The sequence below is a fragment of the Vipera berus genome (genome assembly GCF_964194415.1).
Source record: "Vipera berus genome assembly, chromosome: 2".
Classification (NCBI taxonomy): Eukaryota; Metazoa; Chordata; class Lepidosauria; order Squamata; family Viperidae; genus Vipera; species Vipera berus.
This window is the reverse complement of record NC_138203.1, coordinates 117033825-117059808: the sequence shown is the minus strand read 5'-3', so window position 1 is coordinate 117059808 and position 25984 is coordinate 117033825. Positions and strand designations below refer to the sequence as shown.

Below are 25984 nucleotides of genomic sequence, written 5' to 3'. Positions count from 1 at the left end.
CAAAATAGTTTTGAAATTCAGAACCTGGGCTTTTATCCAACCAGCCCGTGTATACCCATGACAATACTCTACTAAGTATTTTATCTGTGGCAGTTTCAGCAGCAATGTCCCCTGCATGGAGGGGAAATTCAGTTATGTCCTGTATGGACAGTATTCTAGCAGCTGGAGCCAGATCTGGTTCCATTAGTGGCAGTGGTAGTTTGTGAATCAATTTAAAAGTGTATGCAGATAGAAAAATAGACCATCTCAGCATTCTTGGAGAAAGTATGTGGGGGGTTTGTTTGTCTGTTGTGAAAAGTCCCAACAGAGGTTTGTGGTCTGTAAAGACCATGAAGTCCCTGCCATATAAATAGTCATGGAATTTTTTTAATTCCAGCAATGATGGCTAGGGCCTCTTTGTCAATCTGAGCATAGTTGCGCTCAGAAGAGGACAATGTCCTAGAGTAAAATGCTATAGGAACCTGTGTTCCTATTTTTTTTCTATGTGGCTTAAAACTGCCCCCACCCCATAGGGAGATGCATCACATGCAAGACATACTGGTTTAGACTCTTTGTAGTGAGTTACAGTGGACTTTTCTGACAATAGTGCTTTTAAGTCCTGGAAACTTTTTTTCATGTACGTTAGTCCATTTCCATGGAGCTTTCTTATCTAGAAGCCTGTGGAGGGGCTCTGCTAGTGCGGCCTTATGAGGTAGAAATGTGTGGTAGAAGTTTAGGAGGCCCAAGAATGCTTGTAGCTCTCCTTTGGATTTGGGCCTGGGGCCATTTTAATGGCCTTCACTTTAGAATCAGCAGGGTGAATGCCGTTAGCATCAATTTGGAAACCCAGGAATTCTGTTGAAGGAACCCCAATACTACACTTGCTTTTTTAAAATTTGAGGCCTGCTTTGCAAAGCCTCTGCAAAACAGCCCTGAGCCTACTGGCTAACACTTCTGGGCATTCCCCTGCAATGAGAACACCATCAAAATAAGGGCAGATGCCCTGAATACCCTTAAGTGTACGCTCCATGATTCCCTGGAAAATGCCCGGTGCAACACTGACTCCAAACTGTAAGCGTTTAACTTTGAAAGCCCCCCCTGTGAGTCACAATCATCTGAGCTGCTGCTGTGGCCTCATCAACCAGCAATTGCTGATAGGCCTGTGCTAAATCAAGTTTAGCAAAAATAGTACCCCCTTGCAAGGAGGCTAAAATGTGGTTGACCACTGGGACCTGGTAAGCGTGTTGCTTGAGGGCTTTATTTAGAGTGCATTTATAGTCAGCGCAAATGCAAATTTCCTCATTGGCTTTATGTGGAGTGACGATAGGAGTTTCCCACTCCCCACCATCAACAGGCTGTAATATGCCCTGTTCTACAAGCTTATCAATTTCTGAATCAATTTTATGTTTTAAGGCAAAGGGGACCCTACGAGGCTTAACCCTGATTGGAACTACATTGGGATCTAGCTTAAATGAGATAGGCAGGCCTGTGTATGTTCCTAGGGTTGAATCAAAAACATCTGTATAGGCCATGCATACTGACGCGAGGTCTGCAGTTTGTGTCCGGTTTATACCGGTAATCTGAATACCTAAGTCATCAAACCAATCAAGTCCAATGAAACTTGTTCTCTGGCCCCCTACTACTATTACATCCAGGTCTCCCAAAACCCCCTTAAATTTTACTGTCAAAGTGGCTTCTCCCTTAACTTTAACGTGAGCATTTTGAAAATCAGTTAGGATTATATCTGAGGTTCTTAGTTTGGCCCAATTGTTACTGCACCTACAAACGTTAAAAGTGTCTTGAGAAATAATTGAGACTGCAGAGCCAGAGTCCAATTCCATCTTACATGGAACTCCTTGTAGCTCTACCATGAGCTTAAGTTTGGGTTTGAGAGGGTGTTGAGCCCCGGTGCGGCACACGCTTCTACGGCTTCTGAAAAACCCCACACTAACTGGACCCTGGGCCCCAGTACCTCTCCTAGTTGGTTCTTCCTACTGGTGTTTGGGTGGCCGGTCTCTCTGTCAGGCTCTGCAAACCACTGCAGTGTGGCCTGTCCTTCCGCAAGCTCTGCACGTGGCTGATCGGAATCTGCAATTGGAGTGAAAATGGTTACCTCCGCACCCCTTACATCTCAGTAAGAGAACTGCCTTGTAACTGTCCTCTTGCTGCTGGCTGTTGTTTTGCGCATTGGGTTGCTTTTGGAGTCTGTTGATTTCATGTTCTTCTTCCTCGAAAGATTCTTTGGTGAGTTTGGCATCCTCCAGGTGGACCGTTTCTACAAACTTTGTCATTTTGGCAGGCTGTACTGTTTGAACTGTGCCCCCGACGGCTTCGTCGGCCATCACTTCATCTTGTGCTTCAGAAAACGTTAAGTTTGGTCTAGCAAAGAGTCTCTGCTGAAGCGTACAGTCTCGTAGGCCGCAGATGAGCCGGTCTCGTAGTCGCTCTTCTAAATTAGAAAATTTGCAAAGGCATGCGGCCTGCCTCAGGCCCGCTATGCATTCTGATTCACCCGGTTGCTGCACTCTTTGGTTGAACTTGAACCACCAAGCCATTTCAGACATCTTGGGCTGGAAATGTCCGGTTAGCTTCTTTTTGAGGTCTACGTAGGAGACCGCTTCAATCGGTGTTGGCGTGAAAAGGTTCTCAGCCAAATCAAAGGTTGCTGGGCCACACATGCAGAGTAGAGTTATGGCCTTCAGTCCTTCTTCCGCGATCTGATTAGCCCTGAGGTAGTTCTCTACCTGGGATAAATATGATGGCCATTCCTCCGGGTGCTTCACGTTGAATTCCCGAAGTTTCCCAACCTTCAGCATTCTTTCTTTGCTGGTTCCTGCGTTTCTTTCCAAATCCTGCTTTCCAGGCTCAGGGAATGAGTCCACTGAGCACGAGGTCGCTAGCATAGCTTGCTAGCTAACCTTGAGAGAGGGGGGGAGAAAATGCCTTTTCCCTCCAGCATGCACTGCCTTCCCCTCGTAGACTTCAACTCTTTTTTAGTGAAGCAGACTCCCACCTTCATCGCCAGTGTTAAATAGTGGGTTCTTTGGTGCAGGAATGAAGATGAGGTAGCTGAGTACAAGGAAACTCATATTTTATTTCGTGCAGAATCTGTACGAAATGTCAAATGGCTGCAACTAGCCGCAATATATAGTCTAGCCCCCTAGGCGGCAGCCAATAGGTTTAAAACAACCATTGCCACCTAGGGATAGCCTATTGTAGCGCTGGAGACTTGTAGTTTGGGTTGCTGGAGAGCCGTTAGCTGCTCCAGCAATCCACGTGGTATTACTATGAGCCCAGTACATAACAGGAATACAAAACAATATCGAGCCTATGGCAACGTGGGGAAGCCTGTGGTGAAGCCAGGAATCATTCCAGGTTTTCCCAGTCCAATGCTGTACTATCTCTCTCTCTTTTCATATATAAACAATGGAAATGATAGAATCAATTGACTAGCCATCTCTGAACAATTCTGCCTCGATTTGCCATGCTGAGTGTTTATTCTTTAGATTTTTTTAAAAGCATGAACAAGGAGGAGCGATCACACTTGCATGCAGCAGAAAACCCTTTTAATTGCCTCTGCAAATCCTGGGTGGATTTTGATCCAAAATATTCTGAAATGCTTTAGATTCAGCAGCACGTGTGTTTGTGTGCGTGTGTGGAGGGAGAGCACTATTGGGGGTGGAATCTAAGAGAACATATTTAACTCTCCAACCTGCACAGATGCTGCAGATTTCTTGCCCAGTGTAGCTGGAATGATATTTTTGCTCATGAGTATGCATATGTGTGTGTGCATGCATGCGTGTGTGTGTGTGTGTGTTTTAATTCATTTCCCAAGGAAGATGTAATGTCTTCACAGAGCACTTGACTCCTACATCTGTGTCTGCAATATGGCGTCCTGGCACATCTGTTGGAGCTGAGGCTTGTACTACAAATACAGCCGGCTCTGGCCATCTGGAGTGCATACCCCCCCCCAACCTTCTTTTTTTGCCCGGTGAATCCCAGGGAAGAGATGCAGAGCTATCCCTAGAATAACTGGAGGCATATGAATCTTATTTAAGAGGAGCTGCTAATAATTCAGCTGTGGCCTCTTGTGTGATGCTTTTGGCTGGTTGGTTATTTCTGCACCTATGAGCATGCTTTCAGGAAACCCAGCAAAAACACATGGACTTTTATAGGACCTGGTTATGGCCTGGTTATCATTGTATGCTAGTATATCCTGATAGATAATCCTTGTACTTGTGTCCGACAATAGAAATGGCATTTTATAGTAATGAATCATAAGGAGACCTTGGTCAGGCATTTTTAGAATCAGTTCACTTCTAAACAAAATAATTTGGCTTTTCCTTTTGTATCAAATGACCTAATGTCAAGCAGCAAAATGTATCACCCATCCAGCCAAATCAAAGCATATACTACCTGAAACCTGACGAGGTATTTGAACAGATATGGCAGAAAATCTTCCAAGTTTTTTCCCCATTGTTTGTATAGATAACAACCTCATGATTATTCATTTTCTGCCCTACAATGGCAGTTTCACTTAACGAAAAGGTAAAGCTGGCACTGGTTGCTGCTTTTCTGGTTTGTACAGGATTGTTTATATTGGAAAAAGCTATGGCAAATATAACACTTTGTTCAAGAAGAAAGGAGTTGTTTATCCTTAGTTGGCTTTGCAGTCCTACCTGCCTTGTATGAACTGCCATTTTTGGAAAAGAAAAAAAATCGAGCATTTCCTCACCTCCCCAGTTCAGATGTCCCTTGGTCACAATGTCAGGATTTAGACAGTTATGGTTCTGCTTACTTCATCTCCAATGAAATCTGAGCTCCTTCCACGTTCATAGGGAAAGGAGAACTTGAGCTTCAAATCAGGGCTTCTAGCCACCTATTAAGATCCCTTCCTGCCTGCCTGCCTGCCTGCCCTTTACTTACTGAAGCACATTGCAGCTTGCTTGAGAAGCTGGCCGCTTCCTCTTTGCAGTGCCTCTGGATTCTTCTTGTGCAGCTTTCAACTTACAAGGGTTCTACTCAGAAACAATTGATTGCCCTTAAAATATTGCCACAATAAAGCTATATTTTGGGTTGCTTCTGGTCCTAGTGCCTACCTCTGTCCGCAGATATTAAAGGCACTGGACTGACTCAGACAAAACTTTGATGTGTTTGGACACCCAGGTTCTCTGCCAAAGGAGCTGCACAACTATGTCCCATCGGTTTGACACCCTCTCCCTCACCTTGTATTTGGTCACCTTCAAAACTCCTCCTAATAATCTATAGGGGGACCCATTTAGTATATTTAATTATTTCAGGATGGCAAGAAGTCTACATATGCATGCAGGGGCAAGATGGAGACCTCCACCCTCCAAATATTGCAGCCTGGAGTCTTCAGTCAAAAGAAATGCCCTCCTTTATATTGCTCCATTGAAGTCCACCTTGCATTTGCTTCTCCCTACCTACTCCCCCACCCACCCACCCACCCACTCAGGCAATTCACTGGACTGTTTTTCTAAATAGTTTCATGTCTAGGTTCTTGACATTTCCTGGAATGTCTTCCTCTTCCTTAAGCACCCTTCTGATTAAATAAGCAATGGTACTTAACACTTGTACATTAGTAACAGAATTGGGAAAATAAACCCCCTCCGGTGGACCTCTGCAACAAAATGTTACAGCACAAAGTATAGGATTCCACCCACTCATGTGACTTTTCTTCTCTGTTCTGACTAAGTTCATAATTATAAGCACTCTTTGGTAAATAGCTTCTCAGTGTGAAACAGGAAATTACTTATTCAGAGGACAGTTCTGTATCTTTATATTCTATCTCTGTATCTTTCATCCTTTTTTCTTATTTGGACACCCCTGCTGTTTTCCATCCAGCCTTCATGTCACTACATTTTTTCTGGGTCAACTTTTAAGAGACCTCTATCTTAAATAATTTTTCTTTAATATGTTCACACCCTGCAAATCTTGGAGTAATCTGAATCTGCTGATAGCTCTATCTTGCTCACCAGTGATGTAGTTTTGGCTGTATTGCACAAGCATGGGGAAAAAAATCTGAGTTGGCACTAAAGCACTTCAAATCTTTAATACCCAGCATCATTGTGTATCTTTAGCCATTCTCTCCCATTATGTTTTACCCTCCAGATGCGCAGGACTTTGATTTCCCAACTTTCCAGCCAAGATGGGCCATTGGCTTCTTGACCTGCAAATAAACCATTTTCTCCCCAAGGTGATCCCTGCTCTTAGGAGTTTATAATCCAAACTTTTGAACAGGGGAGGGTGTTGGGCGGGAGACATCATAAGAGAGGGAAAGGATGGGGGAGGCAAGAAGTGAGGGATGAATACAAGCAACTGTTACAAGAGCTTACTTAGGCTTTGTTTCAGCTGGGGTGAGGACTAAGGCTGGAATTAGATATTACAGCATGGATCAAGCTGCTGCCAAGAGCAATATAATCCTGCATCTCCTCCTTTTTCTCTCATAATATCTAGTAATAAAAAACATGTGACATGATGTCATTGTGTTGTAAGCATCCCTCCTGCCCTCTTCCAACTCATGAGCTGCCAATCAGATGGTCACGTGTGTGTGTGTGTGTGTGTGTGTGTGTGTGTGTGTGTGTGTGTAAGTAAAACTTGCAATGTGACAGCATCAAATCCCACCACATCTTTTGCATTATCAACCATCCCTGTGGAGCAGGAAAAATGCAGAGGCAGGACCGCAGCTTTGGGTGGAAGTCTTGTGTATGCATCTATCTATGCATGCCATCAGAATTTGGCAGAGCCAATATTCTGGCTCAACCTTCAGAAGGGGGGAAGGGAGCAAGCAGTAGAATTTGAAGCAGTATCTGGAAGTGGTTTTGTGTTTTAAAAAAATGAAAATATCCAGAATGTGCTCAATTTAAAAAAAATGGGCCAAATCTAGAAGCTGACGGAACATATAGGTAAAAAAGAGATAAATTGCCATTTTAAAAAAGGAAGGAACCCTCCAAGATCAATGGGTTTAAGCAGGATAATTCTTAAAGGCTAATTCTGCCCCACAAACACAGATATTAATTTGAATTGTTTGAATTTGGAAAAGCTTTTTATTCCATGGATAGTGTTTGCCTGGGGAGTGGGGGAAGAGGAGTAGAAGATGACAAATACATAATGTTATATGAAGCAGCCATTCTTAGCAAAGGGGAGGGCAGTTCTGTCAGAAACTTGATCAAATATGGAGTTGAAAGTCCTGTCCTTCTATGCTGATTGTAGGGGCCACTTGGAGATGCAGCACTGGTAGTGGTAGAAGATGAGCAGCAATCATGACTGGACATGGATGCCTACCTAAGTTCAGTTCTAAACCAAAGCAATAAGGACAGTGAGGTGGACTCACCATCTGTCCTTATTGCAACTATAAAGTGCCATCTAATAGCACTTCTTAAAAGGATCCATGCAGGATGAAATGGGAAGAACTGTCCACAGGCAGAAACACTTTGAAGATAAAAATCACTCCCATTTCCTTGGAGTTGCAAGCCAGCTGGACAAAATCTGAATAATCGATGAGGGTAACATGACATGTTCATTCTGAGGAAATGGAGAGAGTTCTGGCAAAATGAGTTCTGCCACCTATGAGCTTGTTAGATGCTCCACACCTGGCTTGTATGCCAGAGAGGAGATGGAAAATTGGCTATTGTGAAAGCCTCATTGAGGGAGGGGGGGGATGCCCGTGTCCTTGAAGAGAGCATCTGTGCGTTTCTTTAAGGGACACAATCTTACTTCACTCTTTGACAAAGTGACTAAGTTAGTAGACCAGCTAAATGCTGTGGACATAGTATACTTAGATTTCAGTAAGGCATTTGACAAAGTAGACCAAAACCTACTTTTTGGTAAGCTAGAAAGATGTGGGATAGACAGCATCACCACCAGATGGATTTGTAAGTGACTGACAAACAGTACTCAACAAATTGTCCTTAATGGTACTACATCTACATGGAAGGAAGGAAGCATTGGGGTTCTATAGGGTTCTGTCTTAGGCCCAGTACTCTTAAAATATCTTCATAAATGACTTAGATGAGGGAATAGAAGGGGAACTCATCAAATTTGCAGATGATAATATGCTGGCAGGATTAGCCAAAACCACAGAAGACAAGCTTAGGATCCAAAAAGATCTTGACAGACTTGAAGAATGAGCCCTATCCAATAACATGAAATTTAATGTGGAGAAAAGCAAGGTTTTACACTTAGGCAGTAAAAACCAAAGGTACAGACTAGGTGAAACCTGATTCAAAAACAGTAACTGTGAGAGGGAACTTGGAATCCTAGTGGACAATCACTTAAATATGAGCCAGCAGTGTGTAGCAGAAGCCAAAAAAGCTAATATAATCTTTGGTTGTATAAACAGAGGTATAGAATCAAGATCACGTGAGATACTAGTACCACGTTATAAAACCCTAGTGAGACCACACCTGGAATACTGCAGCCAATTTTGGTCACCATACTACAGAAAAGATGTTGAGACCTTGGAAAAAGTTCAGAGAAGAGCAACTAAGATGATTCAAGGCCTGGAGACTAAAACATACGAAGAATGGCTGCAGGACTTGGGTTTGGCTAGTCTAAAGAAAAGAAGAAATAGGGGAGACATGATAGCAGTATTCCAGTATTTGAGGGGCTACCACAAAGAAGAGGGGGTCAACTGGAAAAACCTCTTCTGATTCTCTATCCAATAACAGAATAGAAGTAGCATTGCCAGTGGTTTCTTACTTCATAGAAAACTTTTTCTCACATTTTAGATTCAGCAAACAATACATGACAATCTTGTACATTGAGAGCTACAGATGAATTATTAGTTTAAAATCAGTATCTCATATTTCCTATGATATCTCATACGCTCTTCCAGACAGTTATCATTCAAGTTATCATTGAAGCTATGAATTTACCTCATTCTTGTATGTCTTTTCCACATGCATATCTTAAACAATGATTTTAACAGTTCCAGCTCAAAGTAACATAGGATGTAGAATTAAGTTGATCCTCTGGTACATGTACTAAGGTATGACATTATGCCATGCCCACTTTTTTAATGACTTCCACCCACTTCTTGGATGGTAGGAGAATTTATACAATTTATATCCTGCATTGTGTTTTAAGTCACACTGACCACAAGGAGGCACCATATGACTAGTTTCATCCTACCGGAATTCCTCAGAGATGAGTAGCCAGGAAATCAATGATTTTTGAGTACTTTACAGTGTGGCAACTTTAGGGCCCATCCAAGTCCTGCCAAAGAGCCTTGGTGGAGCAGTGGGCTAATACCTCCTTAAGTAACAGCAGCTGCCTGAAATTAGTGCAGGTTCGCATCCCACCAGGCTCAAGGTTGACTCAGCCTTCTATCCTTCCGAGGTGGCTAAGTCTCCCCAAACAAACATACATAGTGGCTAAGTCTCCCCAAACAAACATACATTATAGCTTAAGACAGTATGCAGTTCTGAATTTAAAACCACCAAGAACCTAGAAATGAGTGCCCAAAGAGAAACATGATAGGCACCTAGCCTGCATAGTTCAGGCACTTCATCCTTCTTTTCCTTTGTTAACCCTTAGCCATTTCAATGAAAATGGCTCCTTCATCTGAAGTCATTCCAGACTGCCTAAGTGTTCTTCCATATCCTCAAGATATTATACAACTTTTGGCAGTTGTTGCATGTTGAGCCAATTAACTTCAGAAGTTAATTGGCTCAGTTCCTTTTCCAGAGGAAATACAGCAGAGATGGATTAGTTTGTTTCTTCTACAGCTGTGGATCAGATGATTCCTGTAGGTGATTCTTGATTGGGCTAGGCCTCTTGAGCTACCTCCCCCTTCAAAGTGACACCTCTGGGGTATCTTGCCTCCTTTTCTGTCTGTTTTGCTATATCCCTGCACATTGGTTGCAATTTGCTTTGGTTTCTTACATTTTGCCTTGCCTTGAAGAGCAAATGCAGAAACAAGAAGTGAGAAAAGCAAGAAGGGGTGGGGCAGATGCTCACTAGCTGCCATTTTTTGTGCTTCCACTGGCCACCTGGAGGGACCAAGGGCTGGCTCAAAGGTGGGAAGTTGAGTACTCGGGCAGTCCTGTTGAAAGTTGGTGATGGTGGGGAACAAAGAGAACAACTGCAATGAATGGGCGTGATCGATTCAGATTTACAGAAGGGCCTCTGTTAGATTTATAATACTATAGATCAGCACAGAGCTCTGACCCCAGGTACCCAACACTGGCAACTATTTAAATGTTCTCTGCTCACATAAGATTGCTGAATATGCTTAGGAATGGATAAAATTGTGAATTTAGTTTTAGGATTGATCACAAATTAATAGACTGTTTTTTTTAGTATGTCTGCATGCATGGTCCACTGTTCTCCACTTTGCTCCATTCTCTGAAACTTATTTTTTCAAATAATTTTATTAGAGATTACAATTAAAAAGAATAAAAACTATACAAATTACAAAAATTTCTCTAGGCAAGATGGGTGACATATAAGTTGAATAGTAAATATAAAAAGAAAAGGAAAAAAATAGTGTGAAAAAGAAAAAAAGTAAATCCTCCCTTCATCACAACCATCACTTCTGCTATTTATTCCAGAAAATAATATTTTTCAAAATCTTTTAAAATCTTTTTTTAAAAATTATTTAAAGAGAAGGCAACTTACCTAGTGAGTACAATAGAAATTGCCATTTCTAAAGAAAAACAAAAACAAAACCCCACAAATCCAAAGTTATTAAGAAGTGAGGCACAGTCATTCTTAAAGTCCTTAATTTAAAAGACTGTGTGGAGGTCTGTGAGCAAAGATGGTTCCTCCCTTGACTCCCAGCCACTCAACCCATTAGCAAACCACAACATGGCAATTCCTGTGGTTTACTCAAGAGGAACAGAGGTGCAGAGTCATGTTGGCTAAGATCTCAAGATCTTTCTTTACTCTGGAAAGGTATTAGCAGCCCAGATCTATCATTTAATTGTCAACCCTGTTGTAACACCATCCTATGACACATATACGCTAAAGGCATGTCTAGCTTGCCATGGCTCTCAATCAGAAGTTCTCCATTTTCTATCTTAATGTTTCAGTAAAAACAAAGAGATCCAGGAAGCAACAATAGCTAGGGACTGGATACTTAGCTTCCACAACCTGACTTTTGTTTACAACAGGGTTGACAGTCAAAGCTTTAATCAAGTGAACTAGTAAAGGAGCAAACTCTATGATGGAGTATTTAAGCACCAGCTTGCACTATTTGGTGCACATGATTTACATCTGTTGAAAGCACTTAATAATAAAATTCACACCAAACATATAGCCCATCACAATTGTTCAGTCATTAATTGCCCACAAAGCTGGACACAATTTCTACTAATGAAGCATTAATACATGAGCATGCAGATTGTTTTACCTGTTACTGCCACCATCATGAACATGAAAAGGCCCCTGTGATTTTGGAGACTGAATTTATACATGTAATGTATTGGGTTTTGTTTTACTGTATACCACGTGGGTTTGAATGCTGGAAGGTTGCTTAAGCAGGGAGCTGGCTAATGGCTCCCAGCTCCTCAGACAACCCATCTCCAGCACCACCATTGGCTGCCTCTAGGGTGGCAATAAGTTGCTTTAAACCTATTGGCTGCTACCTAGAGGCCAGGGTATAAATAGCTGCATTCGCAGCCCTGTTTCCCTGTTTGGTTCCTGCAAGCCAATAAAGTATGTTCCTGACTGAACTCACTCGCCTCTTCTCTTCTATCAAGCAATGAACCCAGTACACAACACTGGTGATGAAGGTGGGATCCTGCTCCTTCTACAGAGCTGAGAGTCACTAGGGGTGAGGCCAGAATGGGCCTGGCGGGAAAGCAATTCCCCCCCTACAGTGGGCCTAGCACAGCCACACTAGCGACCATGAGCCCTGAGGACCAGTCCCTGGGCATACGGAGGAGCAGGACAAGAAGGCGAAGAGCTCCAGCCGCGAAGACCTCACTGAAATGGCGAAGGTCGGAAAGCTGGAAGAATTTGACATAACTCACCCAGAAAGATGGTCTTCCTATCTATCCAGGGTCAAGAACTATCTCTGCACCAATCAAGTCACCGAAGACGGCCTGAAGGCCGCAACGCTCCTGTGTGTTTGCAGCCCAGCCACGTTCGACATTGCAGAGAACTTGTTTGCTCCGACACTGCTGGAGTCCGTAACATTCACGCACTTGAAGAAATGGCTCGGGGACCATTTGCAGCCCAAGCTTTCAGTAATAGCTTGGCGGCATGTGTTCGAACAGAGGGTTCAATAGCCGGGTGAAACAGCATCCGAATTCATCGCGGCGTTGAGGCAGGCTGCACGCCTGTGCCAGTTCTCCAACGTAGAGGAGAGACTTTGGGACCGGCTTGTCTGTGGCCTCCGAAATTGAGAGTTGCAACAAAAACTCTTCGCCAAAGAGACTCTGTCGTTTCCCGACGCATTGAAGGAAATCATGGTGGATGAAGCTGCTGGCGGGGCCGTAAGGGCCATGCGGCCTGCCAAAACCAAACAGCATGAGGAGACCGTCCACCACGAGGATGCCAAACACACTGAAGACTCCAACAAGCTCCAACGGCACGATGATCAGCAACATCACAGCGACAATCAACATGGGACATCTTACAAGGCAGGTCCCTTCCTTAGGTGCCCAGGGTGTGGCGGCCACCACCAACGCATGGACTGTACATTCCGTACAGTCACGTGCCAGGCCTGCGGGAAGGCCGGCCACATCGTGTCCATCTGCAGAGGTCACCAGAAGGACCAACAATCGAACCGCCAGTTGGACATTCCGATCAGGAGAGATACTGGGGCCCTGGGGCAATTTAGCATAGGGTTTTGCTCCAGCCCCAGAAGCATTTGCCGCATGGGAGCTTGCTGTCCCATTAAGCCAAAATTTTGACTTCAGGTCGAGCTGCAAGGGGTCCCTTGCAAAATGGAACTGGACACGGGGTCAGCCGTGTCCATTATATCTCTTGAAACATTCAAGTTCATCTGCAATCACAGCAAGAGATGGGCCAAGCTCAGGCCATCTGACATTATACTGACTGACTTCCAGAATGCCAGAGTCGCAGTCAAGGGCGAGGCCACATTGGCCATTAAATTCAAGGGGTTTTCTGGGCACCTGGATGTTGTCGTAGTAGGGGGTCAGTGAACCAGCCTGATCGGGCTCAATTGGTTTGATGCATTAGGCATCCAAGACACCGGTATCAACTGGACGCAAGTCGTGAGTCTAGCAACAGTATGCGAGGAGTTTGCAGATGTGTTTGATTCAAGTCTAGGAACTTATAAGGGCCCACTGATAACATTTAAACTAGATCCTACTGTAATGCCTGTCAGGATTAAACCTTGTAGAGTGCCATTTGCTCTTAAACACAAGATAGATGCGGAATTGGATAAGCTAGTAGAACAGCAGTTACTACAGCCCGTAGATGGGGGTGAATGGGAAACCCCAATTGTCACGCCACTTAAAGGCAATGGAGAGTTCAGAATTTGCGCTGATTACAAGTGCACAATTAATCGTGCACTCAAACAGCATGCGTACCCAGTACCAGTAGTAAGCCACATCCTGGCATCACTGCAAGGGGGTACAGTCTTCACAAAGTTAGATTTGGCTCAGGCCTATCAACAACTTCCTGTGGACAAGGCCACAGCCATGGCACAGACTATTGTAACTCACAGAGGGGCTTTTAAAGTAAAGCGCCTACAATTCGGGGTTAGTGTAGCCCCTGGCATTTTTCAAAGCATTATGAAGCAGACGCTCAAGGGCATTCCGGGGGTCTGCCCCTATTTCAACGATGTGCTCATTGCCAGTGAGTCCACTGAGATTGGTGCCTGCTCAGTGAACACTTTGGAACAATGCTGAACTTGTGCATACTACTATTTTGTACCTTTGTAAACTCTGTAATTGCTGTACTTATTTCTTTTGTTGCTATAATGTGTGTACATTCTAGGGGGAATGGGTGTAATGTATTGGGTTTTGTTTTATTGGGTATACCACGTGGGTTTGAATGCTGGAAGGTTGCTTAAGCAGGGAGCTGGCCAGGGTATAAATAGCTGCATTCTCAGCCCTGTTTCCCAGTTCGGTTCCTGCAAGCAAATAAAGTATGTTGCTGACTGAACTCACTCGCCTCGTCTCGTCTATCAAGCAACGAACCCAGTAAACAACAATACATCTGGTAAAAGTTGTTGCAAAAGAAAAAGTTCCACCTGGCAGAAGTGGAGAGCCTTTTATTCCACTGAGGAAAAACCTCAGAGAGCTCTCCTCCAGGAGTGGGGTACAGCTAGGACAAGCTGTGCAGCAAGAGTTCTCCATGACTCAGGAAACATGAGTGGTATGGGAAGCAAAGACAGCAGTAGAGTTTGTTCACCTTCACATCATCTGGAGAGTGAGTGACACTAAAGGCAGCCATGTTTGCTTTTTTGGTAAAGCCTCAGGGCCACATGAAAGTGCTATCCTGCATGGTTATCAGCCAGCAGAAAAATTTGCTAGCATGATTATGCTGCTGTTACCGATCCCTATTCTGCCTGGGTCACGAGGCTGATGAGGGGTGCCTTTAGTTTGAGACAAATTAAGGAAGGAAAGTTGCTTCACTTCCCCTCACTTGACCATCATCTGCTGGCAAGAAAACCAACCACCAATCAATCTCCCTAATAGCGGTGGGGAGTGGGAAAGTTAGGTGGGTGCTTAAATGGCTGTGTTGGAAGGGCTTATCCTAACTATCCAATCACATCGTCCAACTAAAAGGTTGCAGATGCAGAGGAGAGGCATGGGGTGATGCAGGAGAGGGGTTGGTAACAAAAGAACTCAATTCTCTTTCCACAGAGAAAGGGAAAGACCTGGCAACACCTGGAAGTTGCCTATTGAGTAGGTAAAATGGTGCTCACCCCCCCACCCCCAAGTAATAAAAACAGTAAAAAGTATAGCCATACAAACCTCCTTGTCTGCAGAACCATCAGAAAACCTGGCAATTGGTGACACATAGAGCTGGCAGAACTTAGCTCTCTTTTTCAGTTTAAATCAAGCAAGTGCTAGTTATGACTACTGCTCCTTCAAAAGACCTGAGAAGCATTTCAGAAGGTGCTGGTCATGCTTTACACAGCCAGACGGCCTCTATGGAAGCCAGATTTTTTTTTATTTCCCTTGCAACCTAATGGAGGGCAATTTCCAAAACCTGAAAGGGGAGCAGCAGGACAACAGAAGTGGTCAAACTCAGCCACATTGTCAATAAATATCACAGATCATGTCCACTGCAAAAATTGTGTTGGGAAGGAAGAGAAAGCAGTACTTTCAAATTAGAACAGCTAAAGACAACACAGTTGTCTTGTTTGGGACTGGGGATGAGAGGAAGCAAAATACAGGGCATGAGAAAGTGATTAATGGGACATATTCAAGAAAAGAGGAAATAGCAGCAGCCGCACGAGACTCCAAAATATAAACTGCAGAGCTTAGACAGAATTTAAAGTATTTTTGAGAGCTGGGTAGAAAATGCAAACTCTTCCTCTCCTAGTAGCAAGTGTAGGGTCTTTTTCTTCTGCTCTTTATTAATTTTTGAGTCAGGAAAAATGATTACACTTTGGTATGCCAACAGACACTATCCCCATTGCCAGTCCCTGGCCTTGTATATTTTTCAAGTCACTGCAGTCATTTTCAAAGTAATTGGTGAAAAACAGATTTTATACATTTTTAGGCTTCCCTTATTCCAGTGATACTGGAATAAGGGGGAAATCCTATTTTTATGCTCCTACAATGGAGGACAACTTAGGGCGTCTTCCTCATGGACTTGCAATGAGTCACTGGCAACTGCTTGTGACATGGTGGAAAGATGTTGTTGCCAGGGCATGTTTGTAGGGAAAGGCTCATAAATATACAATCCATTACAGCTGGTACACAATAATGTACTCCTGACCTTTCCATGAGGACCTTACTCAGGTGAGATACTTAGTGGATAATATTCTATAGACCAGATCTGTGTTTCTCCATATTGCTGCCCAAGCAATTATCTAAGATGGCAGCTTTATTTAGACAAGGGTGCATCTGGAATATTTTTAAAGTCCTGGGCTAAGGTTTCCAGCAATTCTGGAATTCTGTAACTCTTCAAGGGGAGAGGCTATGGCCAGGGCATGAGGAACAATGATTGGGGCAGCAGGGGTGGATAAGGGCAGGAGGGAACAGGGCTGGAAGCCATGATGTCTGGATAGAAAAGCCAATCTCAATAAGATTTGATCTGGCTTTTTTAGGAAGCCTTGCCTGTAAAAGGTAACAAGGCTGATTCTAGAAAAGATGGGGGCAGAGTATTGTATTAGCCTTAGTTGTGACCAGTACAGGTCAGCCATTCCCTTGACATCCTGCTTCATTTGAGGCTCGGCCTTGGTGAACAACCTGGAGATAGATGGAAGAATGAAGCAGGCCTTGAGTGTGTGCATGTATACAATCTCTTTCCCTCTCTCATACACATATAGGCACACAATACAGTGAACAGCCACAGATTGGGGGGACCAGGGGGGTTAGAACTGGAAGCAGATGGTCACTTTGGCAGGGCGCCGAAAAAAAGAATCTGTTCCATACACCGCACACAGCAGTCTCGGCAGTGGCCTCTGCCAGGAAAAACAGAATTACCTCTCTGATTACAGCAAGCGGGCGCAAGCATTCTTCCTGTAACATTGAGCTTTGTGAGCTAGCCAGGCCAAAGACGGGTTGCTGGTTTTTACAAAACAAAGTACTCCTCCTACACTCTAGGAATGGCTTGTTGAAGAAAAAAGATCCCCCCCCCTTAGCGTCTACATAGTCCCAAGAAGGAAAGGGAAAGGGAAAGGATGACCTGGAACCCTACCCAAAAAAGCACCTGAGCTACTCTTCAACCTTCCTTTTTACCTTTTGAGAAATGTTTATTTAAGAAAGAAAGGAAGCCAACATATATTTTGCCTTAATATATATTTCGTAATCAATAATCTGTTACAGAATCCATTGGAAATAGTTCTATAGCAAAATTCTTTAGTTTGCATGCAAATCTTATTATAGTCTGTGATGCCACCTTTTTATGTGGAATTGTAATTCTCTGACTCCTCAGTGGCCTCAGTGAGATCTCGTGATAAGCTAGAAAGTCTGATGGAACTTTTTTTTTTACCGATAGTCCCACAAACATGCAGCGAAGGCTGAGAAGCGCACGGAGAAATGGAATGCAGCTGGAAAGGCAGGTTAGTAAAAAAAAGCTTGCGGGAGGCGAGGGCATCTGGGCAGGGGTGGGCCCTACCCTGCGCGGCTTCGGCAGGTGTCTGGCAGGGGGAAGGAAGCAACTGGTGTACTACCACCATGCTAGTGCCTCCGCATTGCTTCTCTATCCCATGCACAGGCCACACCCCACCCCCTGCATGGAGCGCCCTGCTCCCGCCGCTCCGCTCCACCCCCACGTGGCACCTTGTTTCTAGCTCCGACGCGTCACTTCCTCTGCCACTGTGTAGGACTAAAAATAAATCAATTCCAACTTTGCGAGATCTTTTTTTTCCCCTGCAAGGAGTTGAAATTGATTGATTGAATCTTTTTTTTTTTTTGCACAAGGTGGCGAAGGCCTAAAGTGAAAACATTTTATAAAACCCAGCTGAAGGCCTAGGACTGGGGCGATGGCATGTGTGCCCACAGAGAGGGCTCTGTGTGCTGCCTGTGGCATGCATGCCATAGGTTTGCCACCATGGCCCTATGCCATTCCAGACAAATTACTGTTCAGTATCTTCTTAAAAGCCCCCAGTGATGGAGCACACACAACTTCTGAAGGCAAGCTTCTCTCCTTGTTTAGTTTTCATCCATTGCTTCTTGTTTTGTCTTCTGCTGCTTTGGAAAATAGATTGATCCCCTCTTTGTGGCAGCCCCTAAAAATATTGGAACACTGCTATCCTATCACCCTTAGTCCCTCTTTTCACTAGACTAGACATACCCAATTCCTGCACTGTTCTTCATATGTTCTAGTCTCCAGTCCCCTAATCATCTTTGTTGCTCTTCTTTGAACTCTTTCCAGAGTCTTTGTCAGATCCCTAAAGAAACGTATTGCTTCTTTTCCTATAGTATATATGCTTTTGTAATCATTTTTGGGGACCTGTCATTCTGTTGGGAGGGAGGAAGCTTTGGGGATGCTTTGCATTGCCTTGCCACTTTCCCCTTCCCCCAGTGGTGGGATTCCCTTTGTTCTTGGAGGAAGCTGACTATCTGGACCCGTACCAATCGGGTTTCAGGCCCGGGTACAGCACGGAGACGGCATTGGTTGCGCTGGTGAATGATCTCTGGCGGGCTCAGGACAGGGGTTGTTCCTCTGTCCTAGTCCTGTTAGACCTCTCAGCGGCTTTTGATACCATCGACCATGGTATCTTGCTGCGGCGTCTCAGGGGGTTGGGAGTGGGAGGCACAGTTCTTCAGTGGTTCTCCTCCTACCTTCTGGGGCGTTCGCAGTCGGTGTTGGCAGGGGGGCAGAGGTCGACCTTGAGGCCTCTCGTTTGTGGAGTTCCTCAGGGATCGGTCCTCTCGCCTCTCCTGTTCAACATCTATCTGAAGCCTCTGGGTGAGATCATTTGTGGTTTTGGAGTTGGTTATCATCAGTATGCTGATGATACCCAACTTTTTATTTCAACCCAAAACCACCCCAGTGATGCCCTCGACGTGATGTCCCATTGCCTGGAGGCGGTCCGGGTCTGGATGGGGAGGAACAGGCTTCAGCTCAACCCTGACAAGACTGAGTGGCTGTGCGTGCCGGCATCTCGGGAAATGCAGATTATTCCATCTCTTACTATGGGGGGTGAGTTATTACCCCCCGTAGATCGGGCTCGCAACTTGGGGGTCCTCCTAGATTCACAGCTCTCCTTAGAAGACCATATAGGAGCTGTGACTAGGGGGGCCTTCGCCCAGGTTCGCCTGGTGCGCCAGTTGCGGCCCTATCTAGACCGGGATGCCTTGCACACAGTCATTCATGCGCTTGTGACCTCTCGTTTGGACTACTGCAACACTCTCTACATGGGGCTGCCCTTGAGGACCACTCGGAGGCTTCAGCTGGTGCAGAATGCAGCCGCGCGAGTAGTGTTGGGAGTCTCCCGATACTCCCATGTTACACCTCTGCTTCGCGAGCTGCATTGGCTGCCAGTTGTCCTCCGGGTGAGATTCAAGGTGCTGGTAATGACCTATAAAGCCCTACATGGCTTGGGTCCGGATTACCTACGGCAGCACCTGCTGCCGGCGTCAATCTCCCTCCGTCCACTGCGCTCCCACAGAGTGGGCCTCCTCAGGGTGCCTCCGATCAGAGAATGTCGATTGGTGGCCCCCAGGGGGAGGGCGTTCTCTGTGGGCGTGCCAGACCTATGGAACCGCTTGCCGGTTGAGCTCCGGACGGCCCCCGACCTTCGCTTCTTCCGGCGCGATTTAAAAACATATTTATTTGAACAATCCGGCCTGGTCTGATGGGTTTGGGGTTTGGATTTGGTTTTAACATTGTTTTAATTATTGTATTATATTGGGCATAATTATTTAATCTTTTTTAACTTTTGTATGTATATTTTGATATTTATTGCCCTGTACACCGCCCTGAGTCCTTCGGGAGAAGGGCGGTATAAAAATTTAATAAATATAAATATATAATATAAATTCAAATATGTGAACACCTGGTTCTCTGTGTGAATGCCACTTCCAGAAGTCCATTCTGGGCCTGGGCAACAAAAAATTAGCTACCGGTTCTGCTGAAGTGGTGTGAACTGGCTGAATCCCACTACTCCCTTCCCCCAGGAGAAGGAATGCAGCTGAATAACATCACACTTATCTAAGAGACGGTTTGCGCTTGGAGCCAGAGGGAAACGAAAGCAAAAAAGACCTTGAAGAGCATGCCAAAGGAGCCGGTTACCAAAACAATATACCACCTGTGGATTGGCTGGGATTCAAATGGACATTGGGACCCTGGGGGAGGAGTAACGAATACTGCTCTTGATATACTGCTTCTGTGGGTTTTTCCTCAGATCTCACCTTGTTTTTCTTGCTATCACTAGTCCCTAATAAAAGTTCCTTTTCAGACAATGCCTGTTTCAAGAGTTTTGCTTCCTTGGGAGACCTAGTTGAGGCAGATCCTTACATAACATCTTTTTTATATTAATGATGACCAAAATTGGATGCAGTATTCTAAGTGTGGTCCTAAAGCTTTATAAAGTTGTTGTGTAGCGGGTTCTTTGGAAGCAGGAGGCGAGACGAGAGGGTTCAAACAGGAACATTGCTTTATTGAAGTAACAGGAACAGAACTGAATCAGAGGCTTCTGCACAGCTACTTATATGGTTGGCCACTAGGCAGTGGCCAATAGGTTTAAAGGAACCTATTCCCGCCCCAGAGCCAACCAATGATCGTCCTGCAGACTGCATGTCTGGGCAGTCAGCGACCGTTATACAGACACCCTAATTAAGCAATCTTAAGCAGCATTCAAAAGACATGTGAAAACAGTTCAAGTAAAAGGCCCAATACATTACACCCCTTCCCCCTAGAATGTACACACATTATTAATATTATTTGAGAATAAAGTGGTGGTGGTGGTCTGCGCGACCTTGCAGACCACCTGGGGGATCCAGGCAACTCCTTGCCTGCCGGGCTGGGTAGACCAGAACTAATGAATTCATGAGAGTTGGATTGACTCGAGTCCCTTTGGCTGGCCATTCCAGGTCGGCCTGAACCAAAGTCCAATGAAGAAGCAGAGTTAGCACAGTGGCTGTCTTGATCGGGTTGACTTTCCCCATCAGGGGACCCATGTTGCACTCCCAGGCTTCGCCCATCTACAACCACCTCCCCGTTGTATTGACTGGTTGAGTCCTCAGAGCATGTGAACTGCCCTGCTTGGCTGCCGGTTTCTGGCTCTAGGAGTGGACCCGTCATGAGGTCCTCACTTTGTGGCCGTTCTGCGAACCGCTTCCGCAGCTGATCAATATGGCGGCGAATGTCTCACCCCCGCATCCAGAGCCACCTCATACAAGAGAGGGCCCAAGATTTTGACAATTTTACCCGACACCCACAAGTTCCCATGCCCATAGTTCCGGTCGCACACCCCATCACCCACTTGCAACCCCCTTGGAGACTTTGGGCACGAGGTGTCTGCTGCTACCCGGTCAGGGTGCAACCTGTCCAGCTTCATGATGAGCCTTCTCCACCAGTGAAGCTCTGCTGGGCTCTTGCCTGTTGCTGTACAAGGTGTAGTGTGCTGGCAAAGCAAGAAATCACCCAGCCTATGGTGCTGATCTCCAGTCACTATGCGCTTGAGTGACTCCTTTGTAGTGCACACCATACATTCAGCCTGCCCGTTAGTCGAGGGGTGAAATATAGAATGCCTTTTGAGGTTAGTCCTCAAGAAGCCTTGAAACTCTGCTGCTGTGAACTGGGCCCCGTTGTCTGAGACTATGACGTCTGGTAGCCCGTGTGTGGCAAAACGCTTTCTAAGCACCTGGATGGTCCTAGCAGTAGTCATGGTTGAAATAGGAATTACTTCCAGCCATTTAGAGTGGCTGTCGACCACTATCAAGAATAGCTGTCTCTGAAAGGGCCCAGAGAAGTCAATGTGAATCCTTAACCACGGTGTATGAGTTTCCTCCCATCTGTGGACAGGAGCATGTGGCATTTCTGGTCTGGACTGTTGACACATGTAACACCCATGTACTTGGACTTCGATAGCCTTATCTAACCCTGGCCACCATAGGTAGCTTCATGCCAATGCCTTCATCTGGACTATGCCCGGATGTCCCTCATGCAGAGATTGAAGTACACGGTTCCTTAATGAACCTGGGACAATAACCCTGCTCCCCCATAAAATGCAGACTTTGTGAGCTGAAAGCTCATGTCGTGTGAAGTAGCTCTGGAACTCAGGTCCAGGGCTATGTTCAAGCCACCCAGTGTGAATCCAAGCCAAAACTCTACTTAAAACCTTGTCTGCAGCAGTTTCTGCAGCCACATCCCCCGCATGGAGGGGAAATTCAGGCAAATCCTCAATTGACAAAATGCGAGCTGCTGGCACTGGATCTGGCTCTACCTGTGGCAATGGCAACCTGCTAAGGCCGTCTGCGTGGCCCATGTCTTTGCCGGTTTGTGAACCAGCCTGTAGCTGTAGGCTGACATGAAAGCAGACCATCTTAACATTCTAGGGGACAGAATTTGAGGCGTCTGCCTATCAGTAGTAAATAGCCCCAACAGTGGCTTGTGGTCAGTGAAGACCGTGAATTCCCTGCCATACAAGTAATCATGGAATTTCTTCACCCTGGCCACAATGGCCAAGAACTCTTTGTCAATCTGAGCGTAGTTATGCTCAGCTGAGGACAGTGTCCTTGAATAACAGGCGATGGTGAGTCCCATCACTTGACAAATGGCTTAGAACAAAAGACATGTGAAAACAGTTCAAGTAATACATTACAAAAGTGATACTAATATTACATGTGATCTTGATTCTATCCCTTTGTTAATGCAACCTAGGATTGTATTGGCTTTTTTGTTTTGCTGCTGCTGCACCTTGCTGGCTCATATTTTAGTGATTGTCCAGTAGGTCTCCAAGATCTCTCTCTCTCTCTCTCTCTCTCTCTCTCTCTCTCTCTCTCTCTCTCTCTCTCTCTCTCTCTCTCTCTCTCTCTCTCTCTCTCTCTCTCTCTCTCTCTCTTATCAATAATATTCTCTTATGTTTAAAATTACATATGAAAAGTATTTTATAAATGTACTAACACTATACCAACTGTTTACCATCAGGTTATTGCCTGTATCCAACTGAAGATATATAATTCAGTTGGCAAATACAGATGAAATAGGAATGGCACAAGTGTAACATTAAAGTTTTATTTTTCTGGAGGTATTGGAATCCCTTCCACATTTCAAGAAATGTGTCAGTTCCTGCTGCCATCCAGCCAAAGCTAAAGCTAGTATTTTCATTAAAACATTAATATTAAAATGCTAAAACCAGGGCACCTCATGAGAGAAAAAAACACGATATTTTATCTCATGACTGGGGTAACCCAAATCAGGTTACCAAAGGCCACATGCCCTGCTCTGCCCTCTGTCACACACATAAATGACTATGGGGATAGTATGCTATAAAATCTGGTGGGTGCTACTGTATCCACACTCATACTCTGGATCTGCTATATATTGTCATAGAGGTTTTGCAGCACAACATGTGAGGCGTAGACCCATTGCCTAGCTACCTGACATCTTCCAATAAGGCAGCATCAATGGGATTTCATCTGCAGCAAATTCCACTCTATTACCTGATTACTTACTGAAATATAGGCTGCTTCTCTTGGAACAGTATGACTATCAATGGCTCCATCAACCATCTCTGAACAGGGTGTGCATTGTTCCCTAGGAAAATGAATGGGATGTGACCTTAATGTGCATTGTGTTTGGGAACAAATAGCCACAATACCATACAGAGTTCCTCCTGTTGCTGCTTTTTTAGTCATGGATATATTTAATTTAATTTAATTTAATAATTTAATTTGTATACCGCCCTTCTCCCGAAGGACTCAGGGCGGTGAACAGGGCAATACATAATAAAAAACAGAATACAAAAATTAAAAAGTGATTAAACCATTATGCCCGTAATAATTAATACATATTAAAATTAAAACTATTTATAAAAACCCAACCCCATCCCGTCAGACCAGGCCAGCTTGTTCGAAAAAGAAGGTTTTGAGATCGCGCCGGAAGGAGCGAAGGTCGGGGGCCATCCGGAGCTCGACCGGTAAGCGGTTCCAAAGGTCTGGCGCGCCCACAGAGAATGCTCTCCCCCTGGGGGCCACCAATCGGCATTCTTTGATCGGCGGCACCCTGAGGAGGCCCTCTCTGTGGGAGCGTACTGGACGGAGGGAAGTTGACGCCGGCCACAGGTGTTGCCGTAGGTAATCCGGACCCATGCCATGAAGGGCTTTGTAAGTCATCACTAACACCTTGAACCTCACCCGGAGAGCAACCGGTAGCCAATGCAGCTCACGGAGCAAAGGTGTAACATGGGAGTATCGGGAAACCCCCAAGACAACTCGCGCGGCTGCATTCTGCACCAGTTGAAGTCTCTGGGTGGACCTCAAGGGCAGCCCCATGTAGAGGGCATTACAGTAGTCTAGACGAAAACCAAGGGTGTGGTTTTCTTATTGTTATTTTATGAGGGTGCAGTTGCCATGGCTGTTAAACAACTGAGACTATTCCTCACCTGGCCCCAAGGGACACCAGCAGATTGCAGAAATTCTGCTTCATGGACTGACCTTTTTCCCATGGCAGAAGGACTCAATGTCATGATTCCGACAAATGAAACTCTTCAAAGAACTTCAAGGCATTGTTTATCTTAAAGAATCTTTATTCGAGAAGCATAACTTCGGCACATACATGGTTGAAGCCGAAATCTGAATTCCCCTCCCCTAAACACATAGTATCAAAGCACAATTCACTCCCCTTATTTACAGTCATAAATCACGTTCTCCAATTAGTTTAAAATGCAAGCTTTCCCTCCTGTTCTCCAACCCACCATTTCTTTATCATCTCTTATTTCAAAACAGCCTTGAAAAATGCTCTACTGCCATGTTATTATGTCTAACTAATCCCCATACACATTCTTCCTTCTCCCAACATCATCTAATTCTAACTCTAAAAGTAACACACAGGTTAAAGAGAAAATGGCTGCACCTTCATATTTTGTCAAAGCAAGAACATCCAATGTTAGCAGCATTGACACTCTACTATACAACACAAATAGTCACATCCAGGTCATGGAAAGGTGATGAAGGTGGTTTATTATGATACTGCCCAGGACCAGAAATCTCCTATCTTGTAAAAGCAAACCTGTATCTGTAGCAACCACAACTGGTTCCATTGCTCCATTGCTAGGGCTTGCCTAGCAATGTCATCTCCTGTAGAGGCTTTGTGCAAGAAAATGGGCAGGCAAAGGTCCCAGTGTACAGTTCCTCACTTGTAGGAAATTCTGACTCACTACATCTCCTAAAAACTAGGCAAAATGTAGATTGACATCTTTTCAGGGGCTTTTTTTCTTTTTACATTACCACACAAATGTATGATTCAGGATAGGAATTTCCATATGTACTGTAAGCTTTATTTCCCTTTTGTGTGACCTTGTGTATTTGGAATAAGGACATTCTTGGACCACTTGCAGATATGACTGATTTTTTGCTCCTTGTTTTCCACATTATGAAGTCAGCAGATTTGAAGTCAATTGTGGATTAACTTTATGCTTTTCAGGAATTGGAGAATGGAGGCAACTGAAGTGGTGGATATGCCCTAAGCTTTATACTATGGAAGCAAGTGAGACGTTACTACTGGGATAGAGTTGGGCCCAAGGTCTACGTGATTTGTTTCTTTCCTCTATTCTCCAAAGCACATCTGGGAAAGAGTGTGATCCAAATGTCAATCTGTGAGTTTCAGGGCTAATGGAGCCCCTTCAGTCCTGGTTCAACAATTTAACTGCTACATCATACTTTGCTCCAAAGGAGCATCAGACACAGCAAATCAGTTCAAAAACCTAGTCACTGCAGTTGCTACATTTGCCCTTGGCCAGTTCTGTTTCATTTCCTAGACCTAGAGTGTGAGTGGGGTGGGAAATTTGGCTCCATTTGAAGGACAATGAATCTAAGCAATGTTTAAAGAGCAGGGCTTAGTCTTATTTTAATATATGCATACAAGATGAGGAGAGGGTGAAAGAAAGAGGGAGAGAGATTGTTTTAAAACTACAGTTCTTCACATGTTTCCAGGTTGTTTTTGAAAAAACACAGAACACCCTTGGGAATGAGTAGAAGGAAGACGAACTGCTTTGATGCACTGAAATTTGCTTTGCTTAAAATGTTAAAAGCACAAATACACAAACACCCAAGTGACACTGTTCCAGAATATCTCCCCCCCATATGAAGTAGTCCTCAGCTTATAATCATAATTGAGCCCAGGATTACAGTTGCAAGTTGTGCCGATTGTGAAGTGGGTTGCCATGTGACCCCCGCCCAGTTTTGTGACCTTTTTCACAACAGTCATTAAGGAAACTCCA

The 25984-nt window shown here is 44.7% G+C and overlaps 1 long non-coding RNA gene across 2 annotated transcripts in view; it reads left to right on the top strand.

Moving 5' to 3' along the window:
• Positions 1 to 25984, top strand: part of LOC308663457 — a 133530-nt gene that overhangs the window by 92646 nt on the left and 14900 nt on the right. Inside the window, exon 1 of one of the 2 annotated variants that reach the window (XR_014025402.1) lies at positions 16677 to 17155. The exons of the other annotated variant lie outside the window; for it this stretch is intronic. This is a non-coding gene — a long non-coding RNA (uncharacterized lncRNA). Of the gene's footprint in view, positions 1 to 16676; positions 17156 to 25984 lie in introns of those variants that run through there. 2 annotated transcript variants of the gene reach the window in all.